At 44.8% G+C, this 11678-nt stretch overlaps 1 long non-coding RNA gene across 1 annotated transcript in view; it reads left to right on the forward strand.

Moving 5' to 3' along the window:
* The window catches only part of LOC125626202 (uncharacterized), a 133197-nt gene that overhangs the window by 21729 nt on the left and 99790 nt on the right, over window positions 1-11678 (forward strand). The gene's annotated exons all lie outside the window — the stretch shown is intronic.

The following is an 11678-nucleotide window of genomic DNA, read 5'->3' on the forward strand; positions in this document are numbered from 1 at the left end:
GCTCATGGGGCGGCTGGCAGAGCAGAGCCCCATGGAGAGGTGGGATCATCAGCTTTGGACCACGTAAGGTGCCCCTTAGCCCCCCCCCCCCCATCTCCACCCAGGTTGGGAGGTAAAACTCTGCAGATACACTTTTAAACTCTGGGGCTGCCCTGACCAGGGACAGAGACTTTTGGGTCTGAACCCAGCCCTTGTTGCTGCCAACTCTGACAGGCAGAACGGTTACACATACAGTACTCACCATTCCCAATAAGAGGAAATGAACTTTTCTTGATGGCTAGTCATGATCAGGTCCATCTGGGGGACTCCAGTTTCTGCACGGTGTCATTGGCAGAGTGTTGAGTTCTGGCCACTCTTTATCCATCTTAAGATCTGTTTCTTTATCTGGTGATAGTGGGTGCCATTAGGACAGGATCTCCTTCTTAACATTCTGATATTACATTGTTTTAATGTAATTTATGTAACCATTCTGCCCATCAGAGTTGGCAGCAACAAGAGCTGGGTTCAGTATCTAGGGGTTCCATTCCAATAACACAATGCAAAACCGGCTCGAGCCCCAACCCAGTGACCTGGGACAAATATATACCACCACTGCTGGGCGCCTCTAAGAGGCAATACTTCCCCTCTTGCAAGCACAGAGTCTGAGTGTAGCAAAAGACTTTTAATAACAGAGACAGACAAGGTGGCATTATGTTGGGGAAACACCACCAGCAGGATTCATAAAACAACCCATGAGCAAAAACCCACCCCAAGCAAATTGGGCCGTGTCCTTTCCTTTTGGTTCTTGAGTCCAGCAACCCAAAAATCACCCAAAGTCCCAAAAGTCCAACAACCCAAAAGTCTCTGTCCCTGGTCAGTGCAGCCCCAGAGTTTGAAAGTTTATCTGCAGAGTTTTACCTCCCAACCTAGGTGGAAATGGGGGGCGTGGTGGTTAAAGGGCACCTTACGTGGTCCAAAGCTGATTGCCCCACATCTCAGTGGGACTCTGCTCTGCTCTTCTCCACCAGCCATCCCACAAATTGCTCTATTCTGCCAGCCACTCTGCTCCACCAGCCGTCCCATGAGCCACTCTAGTCCTCCCACAAACTGCTCCACTCCACCAGCCATCCTATGAGCTGCTCCACTCCACCAGCCTCTCTGCTCACCATCCTGCAAGCCGCTCCACAATATATATTCAGGGGCACCCCCCTTAACACAACACTCAGTGATTTCAGCTTGTAGTAGGGGAGCCTCAGTGCTAGTACACCATGGGCCCAAAGTGAATTCAGCTAAACAGCCTGTAACTAGACTCCTAGTAGAATCAAAATTAGCTCTGATATTCTACAGGGAGGGAAGACAGTGCAACTAGCATCTAAAGCCCTCACCAGGGGACCCATACTGCCTGCCTGCCTCTCACTTGGTTTGGAACCCATGACCCTTGCCTAGCGAGTGGTGCTTAGTTGATGGTGAGTCCCTCCATCATAACAAAAGGCCAAGTACAGTTCCACTGTCCTTGATTCACATAATCAGGATAACAACAGTTTATTCTGCCTGCCCCAATAACAAAGAAACTGGGGCGCCTACAGCAGCCAAAGTGACCATCTTGGCGGGGTGGGTGTGCCTATGCAAATGAGATCAGCCCATGAAGTTCTTTTCCACAACCCACCACAACTCACCACCAGATGTCAGGGTAGAGCTCATCCTGACTCTGCTTACATTTAGATGGAATGTGAGGAGGTAACTTCCTGCTTCTCAGCTAATGGCTGCTGCTTGGCTGCTCTTTTAATCTGGCTGCAGACAGAGGCCTTAGGCCTAACAATATGGCTGCAGAGAAAGGCCTTATCCTTACAGTCCCCTCCTTAATGATGCTTTTACCAAAGCCGTCATTACTATTCCAGGAGTCCAATACTCAGACCTGCTGAGCTTGGGCTTGCCTCCTGGGTATAATTAACAGGGGCCTTATTTGACTTTGCATGCCAGCTACCTGTAGTCTTCTAACAGTTTTCTTCATCCAGCAAGCCAAAGTTATTATGCTCACTAATAAAGCCAATTGGATACCAATGATCACCACAATCGGGCAAACCATTATATTTAGTATACCTGTTGCAGAAGTTGCCCACCCTAATAGTGTTTTCCACTAGGATTGATGTTCTGCATCTACAATACTTTTCAGTACATGAGTGATTTTTGTATTATGTTGTTGTACTTCCATACGTATTTGTTCTCTTGTCTTTGCCATATCTTGTAAATACGAATGTAACATAGGATGGATTAACAATTTTCTTATCACAGTCATATTCATGCCTAAGTTTACAGGCATTATATTGTGATACAATTCTGGTTTAAACTTCAAGTGGTTTACAGTCCATACAGGTACACAGTATTCAAAATCACAACTTTTAATCTTGTAATGCTGCAAAAACATCTATAAACTAAATAAGTCATAAAATACAATTCCTTATCTTCTACTACTACCATCGGACAATGACTTCTAACACAAACACATCCCCTTCCTGCATATACAACAGCTGACTTTTGTTCAGTGAATATATTAAACATACATCTTTGGGTTCCTTTGTCTTTAAGATAGAAACATTTATCTCTTTCTTGTAAATGTTTTGATCTTCACAAACATATCCCAAATTTTCATGGGCCACACACTGAAACATGTCAATGGCTTTCCATTGTTCGTTTCCTTTACATGCCCAGGAATGATGATCAGTGGAATACATAACCACATTTTTCACACAGAACCACTGGATATATATCAATAGTTAGACTGGGGTGTACAGTTACTACATATGCTTGTAGAACCATTTGATCTTTATTTAGGGTAAAATTTACCAATTTCCACCACGCCATTAACTATTTCTCCCCTTCTGTAACATTTTCCCACAACTCTTTTATTTCCAAAGGTAAATTTCCTTGCATGCCTTCCCAGATTATTTGAATGACCAATTGCTCACTTATTTCCTGGGCCTATGTACAGACTAATGCTAGGGACACATTTTCTTGTATTGATTCCATAGTCCCTGCTAACAATAACAAATTCTTTTCACCTTGCTGTTGCCATACTGGCAGTATTTTAGAAAATAACTGTTGCTCCATTCCTAATTTTGACAAGGATGCACTGATGGGCTTTCCCAATTCTTGTACTTCAGCTGTAATGTATCTTAGTTTGTTTGCCATTACCTCTATGTTGGTAGCATCCAGTACTCCAACTCCTAATCCAGTTTTACCCAAAGCAGTTCAATACATGTCTTGGGAGCCTTTTCTTTAGGCTACCCACCCTTCCTGGCTGCCAGGGAAATCCAATAACCTTCAGTACTTTACATTGAGATAGTATTAGGGCATCTATACCTTCACTGGGCGTTTACTGTATTGCTCCTTATAGTAATCAGGGAAAGTGTTGCAATGGCCTTCTCTCCTTACATACAATTTTATACAACAGCCAAGTGAATTCAGTTGGGCTTGCATGCTGGAAGTTGATTAAGACTGGGAAGAGGGATAGCTCAGTGGTTTGAGCATTAGGCTGCTAACCCCAGGGTTGTGAGTTCAATCTTTAAGGGGGCCATTTAGGGATCTGGGTCAAATTGCAGATTGGTCCTCCTTTGAGCAGGGGGTTGGACTAGGTAACCGCCTGAGGTCCCTTCCAACCCTGATATTCTATGAAGTCTTGCCAATTATTACTGATTTTTTTCTCCCCAAGCAACCAATAGAATCATAGAATCATAAAATATCAGGGTTGGAAGGGACCTCAGGAGGTCATCTAGTCCAACCCCCTGCTCAAAGCAGGACCAATCCCCAACTAAATCATCCCAGCCAGGGCTTTGTCAAGCCTGACCTTAAAAACTTCTAAGGAAGGAGATTCCACCACCTCCCTAGGTAACACATTCCAGTGTTTCACCACCCTCCTAGTGAAAAAGTTTTTCCTAATATCCAACCTAAACCTCCCCCGCTGCAACTTGAGACCATGACTCCTTATTCTATCAACAGCTACCACTGAGAACAGTCTAGATCCATCTTCTTTGGAACCCCCTTTCAGGTAGTTGAAAGCAGCTATCAAATCCCCCCTCATTCTTCTCTTCCGCAGACTAAACAATCCCAGTTCCCTCAGCCTCTCCTCAGAAGTCATGTGTTCCAGTCCCCTAATCATTTTTGTTGCCCTCCGCTGGACTCTTTCCCATTTTTCCACATCCTTCTTGTAGTGGGGCCACATCCTTCTTGTAGTGTGGGGCCCAAAACTGGACACAGTTTTCAAAGATAATGGCCAATGGCTCTGCAATCACATCCGCCAACTCCTTTAGCACTCTCGGATGCAGCGCATCCGGCCCCATGGACTTGTGCTCGTCCAGCTTTTCTAAATAGTCCCGAACCACTTCTTTCTTCACAGAGGGCTGGTCACCTCCTCCCCATGCTGTGCTGCCCAGTGCAGTAGTCTGGGAGCTGACCTTGTTCGTGAAGACAGAGGCAATTGAGTACATTAGCTTTTTTCACAATGTTTTCACATATCCTTTTTTCCCCTTGGTCATTTCACTTTGTGCTTCAAAATTTTTTATGTTTATTCTTCCATTCCCACCAACAGATAAACCTTGTGCCTCAGACATATTCTGCCTTTTAATGTGCCTTTGCCATCTGTGGATGTTTCCCTGTTAACAGACTGGCGTTCCTTGACCTCTGCCCTTTTGCAACATTTGTATCTGTAAATACAGTTTAAATGCTTATTAATCCTTTTCTGCCTAATGCAGTATCGTCTCTTTTTGTAGCACAATACACAACAATGCAAGCAACAAGACAAACACCATAAAACAAACAACACAAAACATAAAACACAAAACACAATCTTCATCACGACAGTATTCTGGTATTCTGGTTGGTATTCTGGTTGCTCTTTAGCTGGCACCAGCTTTTCCTAAAGTTCTGAAAGACAAAAAACATTTTTCTACCCCTTTTGGGATGGCAGATTATTGCTTAAAATATCCCTTCCTTTTACAAATACCCTTGCTGATTGCAGGCAAAACAGAGGAATTACCCCCATACTTTCCTGTGTTTTTGTTCTATAGGCAGGTTTAGTGGTTTTTAGCCTTTAAGGGTTTAGGGGAAATTATCCCACTGTTCAGTCATTAAATTCAGGATGTGGTGTACCTCAGTTTCCCTTCTTATACAGGAGACCAGGTTTGTAATGTTTTTTCTGCTGTGCTACACTTTAAGGTTATTCACAGGTAATAGCTGAGAAGCATCATCACCATATGACCTTAAAGGATTTTTCCAAAAATCATACACACTATACATTGTTACAGGGGTACTTATTAACCTTAAATTTATCCCAATGTTTAATATTAACAGTAACATTAGTATCAAATCTATTCAAGGTATCTTGTTATACCATAAATTATATCCTTGGGGGTTTGGTGAATTAAAAGGTAGGGGTGTCATGCATATAAGCAGACCCCTTTTGTATTTGTCTTTAGATTTTAGCATTGGGCATACACACAAAAACATTTTTTTTTTTCTACTTAGGGTTAACCTGTCCCTCTTATTCTTAGGGCTGACTTCTTTTTCCACCTTCTTCTGGAGGGTCATAATTTGAGCCTTTTGGTTTCAGGTAGTTTGTTTGCTGACCAGGTCTGTTCATTATCTGCAGCTCCTTTGTGCTGGCATTTATGGGCAATTCTCTCCTTCATCTATCAGTTAGGTAATTTGCATCAACACAGATGCTTTCTGGCTTGCTTCTGAATCCAAAGCCATCAGCAGAGCTCAGAGACTCTGTCTTAAAAGGGACACAATCAACTTCCACCAGCGTTTTGATTACTTTTTACTTTCAACTCCTTCTTCCAAAACACACTGCAATCTGAAAAAGAAAACACAAACTACAGTGGCTCCTTAGGAGCCCTAATAGGATTTTAATTCAGTAGCATGTTTTGGTTGCATTTCTTTTACCCCTTCCACAATAGACACTGCACATGTCCTGAGAAAAATGCACATTCCTGTTTTTTCATAGTTTAACTTCTATAACATTATATTAGCCATATCAATTATTACATAAGGTGTAACTTTCTTCTGTGCTCACAGAGTTTTCATGTACCCTTATCAAAGTGACAGTCTGATAACTCAGAGCCACCTTAAGGCTCAGTGTTTCTAATGTTGCTTTTTTTGTTTTGTGCACCTCACCCCTGCTGTTGTTCCAGAGGGGCACTGTCTTTTTAAATTTCTTATTCTTTTACTATAGCTCTTATCTGCTATTTTGTTACCAAAAAACAAATCCAGAATCTCTTTCCATTCTCCTGGTTTTGACTGCCCTGCTGCAGTCACAACTTTGGTCTTTAAAAAGATATTGAACTTCATAAAGCATTGAGGTACCTTAAGGGTTAAATCTAAATACCAAAGCCAAACAACAATAGTTACCTGTGTCTGGCAAAAAGTGTTTGCCAGTTTTGCAACTTTGAACGAAAGATTCAACTTGATTTTTAGTGATATTATTTAAAAACAAAACAAAACAGAAACCAATTTATCTTAAACCTACAAAACAGAGTTTTACAAGCCAGGAGTGCTGGTTTAGGTCCTAAACACTCCACATATTTACACAATATATTTATACACACACACGCAGAGATTCATACATACTCTTTTGCTTAACATCCCTTACACTGCTTTAATTTTTACACAGCTGTACATAGATTACATTAGTATACATTTGGGGGCAGTTAAGTTCCAATGGAAACCGCTTATGCCTTTGAGCAAATTTGAATAAATTGTTCATAGTCAAATGATTTAAATCAGATTGTCTCTTTGCCTGGTTTATTTACAGACATTCCTTTGGAAAAGGGCCCATATTTCCTTCAGAATGGCTGCAAAGAAACCAAGAATTCTCTTTCTATAACACTTTTCCTTTTTAACATTATTACGTTCCACTGCTTAATTCCCTCCAGCCTCTGCAGAGTTAACTTCTCACTCTTTTACCAGTGAAAGAGCCTTATACAGTAATATCCTACTTAACCTCTATTTATTAACAATCCCCCCAAACAGACTGCACATGCTACACATACCACTCCCAATAAGACAGATAAACTTTTCCTTGCTGGCCAGTCAGGATCAGGTCCACCTGAGGGACTCCAGTTTCTGCACAGAATCATTGGCAGAGTGTTGAGGTCTGGCAACTCTGATCTTGGGGCTGTGTCCTGGAGCTGGTTCCAAAGAATTTCCTTTTGGACCCCAGTTGATATAGTGAAACTTGAGTCCTTTTTAGCTGTACCTTAACCAATCATTATACATAAATTTTACTAACCAATCCTAAGATAGTGTAACAATATTCTCTAATCAATCATACCCCACCACCTTAATTAATTTACACCTAGCAAAATTAATTATGTAACAGACAATAACAATTAAAGAACCAGACAGAGACCATACAGATAAACAATAGGGAAGTGGGGACCATAATGACAAAACAATAAAGAAATGAGGATTTCACAACCACAACTATTGATTAGTGGTTTCTTGCCAGACAGGATGCTGTCAGACTAAGTTTACTTTAGCCATCTTAATATCTGTTTCTTTATCTGGTGATAATGGGTGCAATTAGGACAGGATCTCCTTCTTAACAGCCTGATATTACATTAGTTTTAATAAATCTTCACTAACAAGGTCAGCTCCCAGACTGCTGTGCTGGGCATCACAATATGGGGAGTAGATGGCCAGCCCTCTGTGGAGAAAGAGGTGGTTAGGGACTATTTAGAAAAGCTGGACGTGCACAAGTCCATGGGGCTGGACGAGTTCCATCTGAGAGTGCTAAAGGAATTGACGGCTGTGATTGCAGAGCCATTGGCCATTATCTTTGAAAACTCGTGGCGAACGGGGGAAGTCCGAGATGACTGGAAAAAGGCTAATGTAGTGCCAATCTTTAAAAAAGGGAAGAAGGAGGATCCTGGGAACTACAGGCCAGTCAGCCTCACCTCAGTCCCCGGAAAAATCATGGAGCAGATCCTCAAAGAATCAATCCTGAAGCACTTACATGAGAGGAAAGTGATCAGGAACAGTCAGCATGGATTCACCAAGGGAAGGTCATGCCTGACTAATCTAATCGCCTTTTATGATGAGATTACTGGTTCTGTGGATGAAGGGAAAGCAGTGGATGTATTGTTTCTTGACTTTAGCAAAGCTTTTGACACGGTCTCCCACAGTATTCTTGTCAGCAAGTTAAAGAAGTATGGGCTGGATGAATGCACTTTAAGGTGGGTAGAAAGTTGGCTAGATTGTCGGGCTCAACGGGTAGTGATCAATGGCTCCATGTCTAGTTGGCAGCCGGTGTCAAGTGGAGTGCCCCAGGGGTTGGTCCTGGGGCCGGTTTTGTTCAATATCTTCATAAATGATCTGGAGGATGGTGTGGATTGCACCCTCAGCAAATTTGCGGATGATACTAAACTAGGAGGAGTGGTAGATACGCTGGAGGGCAGGGATAGGATACAGAGGGCCCTAGACAAATTGGAGGATTGGGCCAAAAGAAATCTGATGAGGTTCAATTCAACAAGGATAAGTGCAGGGTCCTGCACTTAGGACGGAAGAACCCAATGCACAGCTACAGACTAGGGACTGAATGGCTAGGCAGCAGTTCTGCGGAAAAGGACCTAGGGGTGACAGTGGACAAGAAGCTGGATATGAGTCAGCAGTGTACCCTTGTTGCCAAGAAGGCCAATGGCATTTTGGGATGTATAAGTAGGGGCATAGCGAGCAGATCGAGGGACATGATCATTCCCCTCTATTCGACATTGGTGAGGCCTCATCTGGAGTACTATGTCCAGTTTTGGGCCCCACACTACAAGAAGGATGTGGATAAATTGGAGAGAGTCCAGCAAAGGGCAACAAAAATGATTAGGGGTCTGGAACACATGACTTTTGAGGAGAGGCTGAGGGAACTGGGATTGTTTAGCCTGCAGAAGAGAAGAATGAGGGGGGATTTGATAGCTGCTTTCAACTACCTGAGAGGTGGTTCTAGAGAGGATGGTTCTAGACTATTCTCAGTGGTAGAAGAGGACAGGACAAGGAGTAATGGTCTCAAGTTGCAGTGGGGGAGGTTTAGGTTGGATATTAGGAAAAACTTTTTCACTAGGAGGGTGGTGAAACACTGGAAAGCATTGCCTAGGGAGGTGGTGGAATCTCCTTCCTTAGAAGTTTTTAAGGTCAGGCTTGACAAAGCCCTGGCTGGGATGATTTAATTGGGGATTGGTCCTGCTTTGAGCAGGGGGTTGGACTAGATGACCTCCTGAGGTCCCTTCCAACCCTGATATTCTATGATGATTCTATGATTCTAAAAAGGAAAGGAGTACTTGTCGCACCTTAGAGACTAACAAATTTATTTGAGCCTAAGCTTTCGTGAGCTACAGCTTACTTCATCGGATGCATTCAGAGGTATTTTCCACTGAGTGCATCCGATGATGTGAGCTGTAGCTCATGAAAGCTTAAGCTCAAATAAATGTGTTAGTCCCTAAGGTGCCACAAGTACTCCTTTTCTTTTTGCGGATACAGACTAACACGGCTGCTACTCTGAAACCTGTCATTAGTTTTAATGTAATTTAGATGGAATGTGAGGAGGTAACTTCCTGCTTCTCAGTTAATGGCTGCTGCTCAGCTGCTCTTTTAATCTGGCTGCAGACGGAGGCTTTAGGCCTTACAATATGGCTGCAGACAAAGGCTTTATTCTTACATATTGACACCAGGCAACCAATGCCCCACATCTCAGCAGGGAATCTGAGCAAACAGCCCAGCTGGAGACAAAGGACTGGGAGGTGAGGGAGAAGTGCTGGCTCCTGGAGAAAGCTGGGATCTCTCTTACCTGAGAACTGACTAAGGAAATCAGACAGAAACAGATAGAGCCCGAACATGGTCTTCACTACAGTGCACAGGCGCTGACTTTCAGTTTTTCCTGCGGGGGGGTGGGGGGGAGAATGCTCCTCCTACCCTAGGCCCCAAGGTCCCGCCCCCACTCCACCCCTTCCCCTGAGGCCCCACCTTCACTCTGCCTCTTCCCGGTTCTGTTCCCAACTCCCTGCCACGAGTGTACCCTAACCTGACTCCGCCTCTTCCCACCCCCACAGCACCTCCTGCCCCTGCCGAACAGCTGATTGGCGGCAGGCGGGAGGAGGGGGAGGAGCTGATCAGTAGGGCCTGCCAAACAGCTGATTGGCGGGTGGCTGGTGGGTGCCAAGCACCCACTATTTTTACCACGGAGTCGGCACCTATGCTACAGTGTGGCTGGGCTCTGAGCTGACAAGAATGGCTTCTTGTCTCTGTGCTAATCTACGGCCTCCTTCTGCTGTGTTCCAGCTGACTAATAAACCCGGCTGTTTTGGAAATGCTGTGTGTGTGTGTGTGACAAAGTGGGAATTTTCCCTTGTTATGTTGTATGTCAGCCTATGTGAGTCTTACTGTTTTGCATGAATGCTGTGTGTGCCTCAGGTTCCCTCTGTGTTGCACCAATGCTTAGGTGATGGGAATAAGGGTGTGACTTTTGCTGAGACCCTTGTGGACAGATGAGGCTGCTCCAGCTGCCTGCATGTATGCTATGGCCAGTGCCCTTCATAACCTGAGCTCCAGGAGGGGGATGCAACCAGGTGACATGGGAAATGAGACAAAGACCAGGAGGAGGAGCAACGGATTCGGGTTGCTGGAAGCTGGGCAGTCTGCATTTTGGGACTCAGAGTGGGGAGTCCAGGGCGTCGGGCCCGGAGTCCCCCCAAGATGGACTCGGCTGAAAGTCACTGATTTCTGGGCTAACAAGCTCCGTTCTATGCTTTGTTCCTGTCGAATAATAAACCCTTTTTTTTTTGCAACGCTGGTTGAGAGTCACTGCTGACTGTGGAGCTGGGGTACAGGGCCCTCTGGTTTCCCCAGGCAGACTCGCTGCAGGAAATGCACAGTGCGGAAAGGGATGCTGAATGCTCTGAGGTCAGACCCAGGAAGGTCAAAGCTGTGTAAGCTTCTTGCCCTGGAGACAGTATGCTCAGAGAGAGGAGGCTCCCCCAGAGTCCTGGCTGGCTTCATATGGAGCAGTTCCAGAGCATCAGCCTGATGACTCCCTGACAGAGCGTCACTGGTTATGCTGTGTGAGGTGCATCAATCCCTGCAGAGTGGACAAGTCTCTCCCAGGGGTCTGTCTCAGTCAGACTCACTGAGCAGAGCTCACCCATGAAGCAGGAACTGGAGCCCAGAGGTTCAGAGTCAGGAGGCAGTGAGGCTGTGTGGGTGACCCTGAAGGACACATGAGAGTCTCTGGGGGTCCGGCACATCAGAGGAGTTCCTCCAAGAGACTGTTCCAAAGCTGGGGGCATAGCACAAAAGTTTCTGGGGCCCTGAGGCAAAATCTGAAACAGCCCCCCTGCGTCCTTCCTAAAATATTTAAAACATGAAGGGGAGGCCTCAGAGGTGGGGGACGCTCAGGATATTCTGTGCTCAGTACCCTGAACCTTCTTAATCTGGCCCTGAGCTAGATTGGACCTCATGGCCTTTCCCAGCTCTGTGCTTTCTCCCCGTGTGTGTGACAAGGAATGACATGAACACCAGAGGTGCAGAAGATCACATTCTCCTTTATGTCAGAATCATCATGGTTTAGACGCAGAGAGCACACCCTGGGCAAGGTCAGCCTCTCTGAAATGAGACAGCCAGAGTTGGAGCTCCATGGCTTTGGGCTGGGGCTGCACCCAGGG

The sequence above is a fragment of the Caretta caretta genome, chromosome 24 (assembly GCF_965140235.1).
Source record: "Caretta caretta isolate rCarCar2 chromosome 24, rCarCar1.hap1, whole genome shotgun sequence".
NCBI lineage: Eukaryota > Metazoa > Chordata > Testudines > Cheloniidae > Caretta > Caretta caretta.